The sequence below is a fragment of the Helianthus annuus genome, chromosome 3 (genome assembly GCF_002127325.2).
Source record: "Helianthus annuus cultivar XRQ/B chromosome 3, HanXRQr2.0-SUNRISE, whole genome shotgun sequence".
In the NCBI taxonomy this organism is placed as follows: domain Eukaryota; kingdom Viridiplantae; phylum Streptophyta; class Magnoliopsida; order Asterales; family Asteraceae; genus Helianthus; species Helianthus annuus.
Genome location: NC_035435.2, coordinates 84,847,817 through 84,856,114, shown reverse-complemented (window position 1 = coordinate 84,856,114; position 8,298 = coordinate 84,847,817). Strand labels below are relative to the sequence as shown.

The 8,298-nt window shown below is 36.1% G+C and overlaps 1 non-coding gene across 1 annotated transcript; it reads right to left on the bottom strand.

Annotated features, from left to right (window-relative positions):
- Nucleotides 1–552: 552 nt before the first annotated feature.
- On the bottom strand, nucleotides 553–659 carry LOC118490947. Its single transcript, XR_004890172.1, has one exon. It is a non-coding gene; the product is annotated as a small nucleolar RNA R71 (small nucleolar RNA).
- Between the last annotated feature and the right edge of the window lie 7,639 nt (nucleotides 660–8,298).

Sequence of the window (8,298 nt, the reverse complement as noted above, 5' to 3'; positions counted from 1 at the left end):
TTTCTGTTTTTATTGCAGGACTTGGAACCGGACACCACATCTGAACCTTCTACGTAGTGTATGAGCTCCAGTTCTAGTAGAGACATAAAAGAACCTCTAGAAGAACCCGAACGCTTTCTCAGAAAAAGACTTAAAGCTAAAAACCAACAAAAGGTTTCGGGGGACCCACTTCCAATGGCGGACCAACGTACCCTCATGGATTACCTACGACCCACCGTGGGTAATCTCGGCGCCGCTATCGATGCACCGAATGTTAAAGCTAACAACTTCGAACTTCGGCCACATTTGATACAAATGCTTTAAAACTCCGCAACCTTCCATGGGCTTGCGGACGAGGATCCCCATCTACATATTACTAATTTCTTAGAAATATGTGATACCTTTCAGATCAATGGAGCATCAAATGATGCTATCCGCCTTCGAATGTTTCCATTTTCACTAAAAGACCGAGCAAAAGCTTGGCTCAACGCCCTCACAGTTGGTTCGGTAAACACCTGGGATGAACTAGCCCAAAAATTTCTATATAAGTATTTCCCTCCCGCTAAAACGGCTAAATTAATGACAGAAATTAATACATATTCACAAGAGGATGGGGAATCCTTATATGAAACTTGGGAAAGGTTCAAGGAGCTATTGCGAAAGTGTCCTCATCGCGGTCTTGCGGTATGGCAACAAGTATCCACTTTCTACAATGGGTTGTTGCCACACACAAGACAAACACTTGACTCTAGCTCCGGGGAACTTTTAGTTAATCGCCGCCCACATGAAATATACAATCAAATTGAGGAAATTGCTCAAACCAATTTTCAGTGGCACACCCCCCGAGGCAATAAATTTATTACCCCGGGCGCCCATAAGGTTGATGAAAGCACTTCTATACAAGCCCAAATCGAGGCCCTTTCTTTACAAGCACGTCTTGGCTCGCAGAGTCCACCAGGATTTCCATGCACTACAAGTCGTTATCACATGGGCCCCCATAATAATAAATTGTCTTGCACAGTTACCCCAATTTCCTCTCATCCAAGCAAATGATCAATCAAGGAGGGGACACTACTGTCCTTATACCTCTATCATGGAAAGGACCTTTGCGATGGTCCACGCGCTAACACTCGTTATCGTTACGCGCGAATAGGCACGATGGTGAAGTAGGAATAAAGAGAATTCCTAATAGTTGGAGGGCACCTTTAAGATGAATACTTCATCTTCCTTTTCTGGTCAAGTGTGTCATCAATCTTGTTTCACATAAGCCGCAGGGATCTCGTCCCGTTCATTAAGAATTCGTTCAAGGTTGCCGCCTCTGCCTCGTCATCATCACCATAGTCAGGCACCTTCACAATCGAGAGGGAAGAGCAGCCATCTCCTACGGAAGAAGCTAAGAACCTTGTTTGGTAATCACTCCATCCATGATCTTTGCAATGAACGCGAGGTCGATAGCTTCATCGTGCGAGTTACGTACAGTAATAGGAGTCAGAGTCGAAAGTATCTTATTCACGTCAATAATCATTCCGTACACTTATTCGTATGTATTCACGTCAATATTTATTCTGTACACTTATTCGTATGTATGTATCGATAAACAAATATGTTACTTAGCATAAACAGGCATTTCGATGCATTATATTACATACAACTCTCGTTTTTTTTTGGGGGGGGGGTCATTTTTCTAGTTGTCGATTCACGACTGAGACACAGAAACACTACTTGGTACTAGCTATCACCAAGAGTGTATTTTATCCTTGGCAAGTCTAACTCGTGTAGACTATGTCTTAGTTGGTACCTTATCTTGAGGGTATTCCCTACTAATGTCCTTGCCTTGTCTCTTCTTTGAAAAATGTTTGACTCATGGATCTTGACGCTTACGTGAATGCAATGAAAAACCTTTTGTAAAATGTTTTTGTGAGAGAACTCTAGTGATTGTAGTCTAGACTCGAGATGGAATCCTAGTTCACTACAATCGAAGCTCTGAAACCAAACTGTCACACCCTGACTTTTGCGGAAGCGTATGATGTGTGACTGGTTTAATATCATTGCATTCAATCGTAATAAACAACTACATGATCAAACGATGTTCATCCATTCATAAAATTTGAGTATTACAAACACTTGTTATTTAAGTTTTAAAACACAACCTTCGACTAGGTTACAAACCAACAAAAGTGGATAACATCTAAACTATGAAGTCTACTTCTAGTTACAACACCCGCGCCCAAGATCCATCCTGTCACCTGAAATACATGTAATTTTGGAAAACATCAAAAAAAGTTGAGCGAGTTCATGCGTTTTGTATGAGTATTGTATTCTTGTAAATCTTTGAGAGACTCCTTTATAAACAGGTATGAAAAGCGTGTATGAACATAAATGTTTTACAAGGACTTTAAGGCATGTGAGGACATACGGAGCACTCGTAATGGCTTATACCCTTGTTGATTTTCCTCGACTGTGTCGATTAACCTCGACTGTGTCAATTTACCTTGATTGTGTCGATTAACCTCGACTGTGTCGATTAACCTCGACTGTGTCGATTAACCTCGACTGGGACTCCGAAGCACTACTAGGTACTAGTTATGACCATGAGTGGGGTTCAGCCGTACCCGTTAGATCTAACCCTCGTCCCTAATTAAGTATTAATGGCATTTCTGTATTTAGTCTATGCTCACATGATCTAGTATTTCATAGGCATTTCATACCGTTTAAGCATTTGTAACATGTATTTCACCCCCGAGAGTTATAAAACCAAAAATAGTTAAAGAAAAGGGGAGCATGAACTCACTGTTATGCGTTTTTAGTACTCGTAACTCAAATCTCGTCAGCAAACACGACTACCTACAATGTGCTAGGTTCTATTAGACGAGCGGACCGTGCCTTGCCTTAGCATTCATGTTTTGAGTTACGTTTCCTTTGTGTCTTTAACATTATCCAAAGTTATAATACTTCTCAAGTATTTATTTTCGTATTTCCTTCCCAAGGATGGGAGTATTTCATACATGTGTATTTGTATTCTCGTATTTGTAGTTTCCAAAATAATATATTTTCAAGTCTTACTTCAGAAAATATATTTAAACTTGTTTTGTCCCTAAAATAATGTATTTCAAGAAAATATATATTTTTCTCAAAAATCATATATCTTCTAAATATTCTAAGAAAATATATTTTTACTTCCAAAAATAATATATTTTCTTTTTTTCGAAAATATGATATACTTTGTAATTAATAATGAAAATCACATTTTCATTTCTTGTGTCCAAAATAATATTTACCAAAAATATATTTATAACGGTATTTTCCGGAATATTTGCAAGTTACGTTCTTGTGTTCAAATTCGCAATATTAAGTGTGTAACTTATATATTTATTCCTTGTGATTTTTGGTATTATTTCGGATTGTAATTTCTTGGTATTTTGCTAAGTTATATTACTTTAATTCCAAAAATAACATAACTATTACACCGAGTATACAAATATTCACACAAGTGTCTTTAGTATAAAATATATACTCTAAATATATATTTATCCATTTTTATTTACAAAAACCAACCTCCAATACTTGTGTTTTTGTTACCAAAATTATGGCAAGGTTTATATTGGAAAAACATAGTTTAAAACATACTTGTAAACACTTGTTTAGAAAATATTTTCTAAGTGTTGGAATTTTTAGAAAATTTCGCCATAGTTTCCTTTGTAAATGGAGGTGTCCATGCTATTTAGCATATCTTTTTCTTTTCAAAAATCATCCAAACAATCAACAACAAATCACCAATCATCTTACACTTATCAAGTGCAAAAACTATACAACTTACACAATAACGTTAACTTAATCTTTCACAAAAATGTGTAGTAACTTGGTAAAGTGTTTAGTGGGTTTAGTTATCCTCCAAAATGTATTTACTTCTTGTTAATCTTCTTTCTTGAAGGTTTTAGATGTTTACAACTTGTAAACATATCTTACAAAAATGTTTCTTTATTAAATCTTCTTGTTTCTCTAGTGTTTATACACTTGTTTTTCCACTAAAAATGGTGTAAGTTTGGTAAAAACCATGATCTTTCAAAAATCATATTTTGAACTTGGTTTTCTTGGAAAATCATTTATAAATCTTGGATCTACAAGTTCACTAGTTCACTTTGTTTATCATTTTACAAGAAATCATTTTTATTCATCAAGTTCATGTCTTTACAAGAAGATGATTATTCTAGGTTGTTACATAATCATCCTCCCACTTGCTAGAACATGTGTTTAATCACAATCTAGCAAGCTTCATGTGATGATTTACATCATCATCTCAAGAAATCAACAAACAAACATCATTCATGCACTAAACAACACCATTTCAACAAGATTTCATCATATTTCATCTTATGTTTCAAGATTCAAGTTTATGTCTTTTATGGTTCTTATGATTTTCAACATAACATATCTTTTAACCACTAAAAATGGAAGTAACAAGAGTTAATAAGGATCTTACTACTAGCTTCAAGCTAGGGAAGAACAATGATGAAAATGGAGTGGATAAAAGCAATGGATGGAGGTCCTTCAACTTCCGTGATGTAACACCTCGAAAATTCATGTCCAATAATGTATTGACACGTGTCATAAGCTTTGAACGTGTGAAAGATTTCGTATGAAGGACTAAAGTTGACAAACAGAGAAAGTATGCGAACATAAGGGTTCAAAATGTCAACAACGGATAAATATATCTTTCAATAACCCTACAAGATGTTTATACCCTTAATCGAATAAATCATGGATCATACGAAGCTAATTGTGAAAGAAGGTGAGGAATTACAAACTACAGGGGCTTAATGTGTCAACATGTTTAAAATATACCTCTGAGTGATCTTTTCGCAGACCCAAAGCTTTGTAATGGTTAATTATACTCACAAGAATGTGTGATAAAAATTTCACAAGGTTTCGATAAAGTATGAGAAAGTTATGACAATATTCGTATGCGAGGGGTTAAAAGCGTCAAACTGCAAAAGTATGTCAAATCGTAAGGTTTCGAACCTTCCGGAATATGACCATGAGTTTAGTATACTCTAATTAACCTTTAGATAGCTTAGATATAGGCTTAGAGGTGTTTGGTGCGCAAGAATAAACTTTTATGTCATACAGGGACTAAAAGTGTCAAAAAGTGCACAAGTTTGCATTTCGCGCATATCTTGCATTTTGTATATCCCGGACACCCAAAAATTTATGTAAGCCCTAAAATATTTTATTTTAGTGTTTGGCTTGATAAAATTCCATTTGTCGCGTAATTTGGATCGTTTTTAGCGTCCGTCCGTGTTTCGTCGTAATTAGCCGAACAACGGGACCATACGACCAAACGAACCGACATCCAGCATATTTTTGAGCATGTTTCATGTTCCCTATGATTAGACATCATTGTAGAGCCTTAAAATGGTTTAACGGGCCTCAAATGTGTCGGGAATGACAATTATCAAGTGCAGGGGCCAAATGTGACAAGTTCTGAGACTGGCCATGTGCAGGTCAGGTCCTTACGGACCGTATGAAGGACCTTACGGTCCGTAAAGCATTGCCAGTAACCATATGTTTAAAAACCAGCTTTGGTTTTGCTCTTGTCTCTCAATCCTTGATTCTAGGGGCTGGTTTTTGTGCACCCATGGTTTCCTAAATCAGGGGGGCACACTTGTAAGGCCAAGGTCGAATCACGTTTATCGATGAACGATCCTAACGGTTCTCAAAAACCTATATATACCCCCCTTGTTTTGGGTTTCACTTGCACCTTCCATTTCATTCTGAATTCTCTGCATTCTTTGAGGGTCTTGAGCTCCTTGAGAACCTCTTTCAAGTCCTTTGGACTTTTGTAAGTTATTCCTTTCATGCTTAGTTATTTGTTTAGCGTTTAAACCGAAAAGTCAAGCGTTATCGATAAACACTTTGACTTTTAATCGGTTGAGCCATGGTTCGCGTTGAACATGTCTACGTGATCGTAATTAGGTAGGTGTTTAACCCTCTAAAGGGCATCTCCTAATTACCACGTTTACTTAGTTTAATTGTCGGGTCAAATTAAAGTCAATCGGGCTTGTTTAAATAAAATTCATAACTAATGATATAAAAGCTATAAAATCAGTTTTGTCATTTAAACGACTTGGTAAATATTAGTTGAACATGTCTAAACATGATTCAACCCGACAATTCTAAGTATAGGCTCGGTTCGCAACCGAAAGTCGCAAGGTTTGACCTTTGCTTTGACTTTCAGTTCTGACCCGAATTAGCTTGAGTTTATTTATGCCTTAGGGTCCTTTGTGACCATGTTATATGATAGTATAACCTCCCAAAGTTATACTACTTGGTTCTTTAGAATTAAAGACCATCGCATGTTTCCATAATGCCTAAATGTGACCATAATGCCCTTTAATGTTAAAACAAGATTTTTGAAGATGTGAAAGGACTAAAACTTTTATTACTGACCTATAAGCATGTCCATAAAATTTCACATCAGTTTGAGGTCTAGATTAGGAGATATGCTCATTAGCGTAATTAAGAAGCTTTTCGGTAAATTAACCGTATGATTAGCATATAGCCTATCTAAACCCCATTGTTGATACCAAAATTTTTACCCACTGATGTAATATAATATTTTGGGTTTTTTTTGGAGATTTTTATTTATTTTTAGGCTGATCATAACCTAGGGTTCTAAGCTTAATTCGGTAGTTGTCGGTTTTACCCTTTAAGCCATAAAATAAGTTTTACCAAACATTTTGATACCAAATCTTTTTCTACTGAAATAATATTATAATTAGAATATGTTAAGCCTTTTGGAATAGTAAAAATATCAGCTTTCCTTTAAGAACCCGGAAATAGCCCAAAAATCGCCTTTTAAGCGTTTTTAACGCATAGTATATATTAAAACCATTTTAGGTGTATAAGACTTGATACCTACTGATGTTTTGAGTAAACTTTCATACTTTAGCAGCAAGCAAAAGTCTTAAACTCAGAAGTCTAGTTTTAACCTTTTTAAGCCTATGTGAAATTACCAAAATGCCCTTAAGATGCATAGTTTGGTTATAAGTGATAAATTTCACCTATAGGCTATACCCTACTGATATGACTTAGTAAATTAAGTGTTTTTACTAACTTAATCAGACCTATAACTCAGAATACTATTTAACCTCTTTTATAACCTTTTAAATGACCAAAATACCCCTTCGAGGCATAAGTTGGTTTTAAATTCATTTTGGGCATAATGGAAGGTATCCTACTGATATCACAACATATCAAAGGAATATTAACTTATGGAACATGTTCATGACTCTTATGGTTACCCGTTACGCATGTTTAGCGTTCGGATCGGCCTATGTAACTAGTTTGCATATATTAGCCGAAACGGGTCAAACCAAATCGTTTTCGTCTCAAAATCCAGAATGTGATTAAGTTACCCATATTAAACAAGTATTCAAGCTTGTTGGGTCAAAACCACATTCTAAACCAGTCTTCGCTTTATCATGCGTTTGAACCGTTTCTTCCTTTGAAAACTAACCGGTCTAAGTCTAAGCTTAATTAAAGACCCGTTAGGATTCTAATAGGTTATTAAAAACCTTCGTTCCAGATTAGGAGCCCAGTAAAAGATACGTGCACTTGCTGTATTTGATTTATACATTGCTCAGGTAAATACTCTTAACTTATTTTCCCTATACGGGCTTGGGATACGGTACTATAAAAGTACCGCTTGGTCGGGTGTATGTAGTCATTTAAATCGTATTGTGATTGATGTATTTACATAACCTGTTTGATATGTATTATTTGGTGTATGGCCCTTGGGGGTTAAATGACCATGTCCCGGATATACTTGGCATCATTCAAAGAAATGGCCACGACCTAAGCACGGGGTGTAGGCGTACACCTGGCAGTTGCATTATGTAAAAACTGGTATCCCACTATAAGGAATCAACCTTGTGGGCATTATACCTGTGGCGTGTCAGTTAACTTAAGTCCGGCCTTATTAACCGGCCCTAACGGACGACAAATGAGTAAAACTGTATACAAGATTATTTTGAATAATTGTCCCAAGTTATAAAATATTTTTGCCTAAGTGCACTCAAATCAATTTTCAAAACATTTTCAAAATGAGTCAGTTATGTTGTATTTACCAGTGCAAACTGACGTATTTTCCAAAAAGGCTAAGTGCAGGTTCTAGACGAAATAGGCTGGCTACTCCAGGCATCATTACTCAAGTCTGCAAGCTTTAGATGTCAAAGTCTGTTGAATAGTTTTCCTTTTTATTTGATCCGCCTGTGGATCTGTTTCGACTGTTTGTGATACTAAAACATTACAATTTATTCA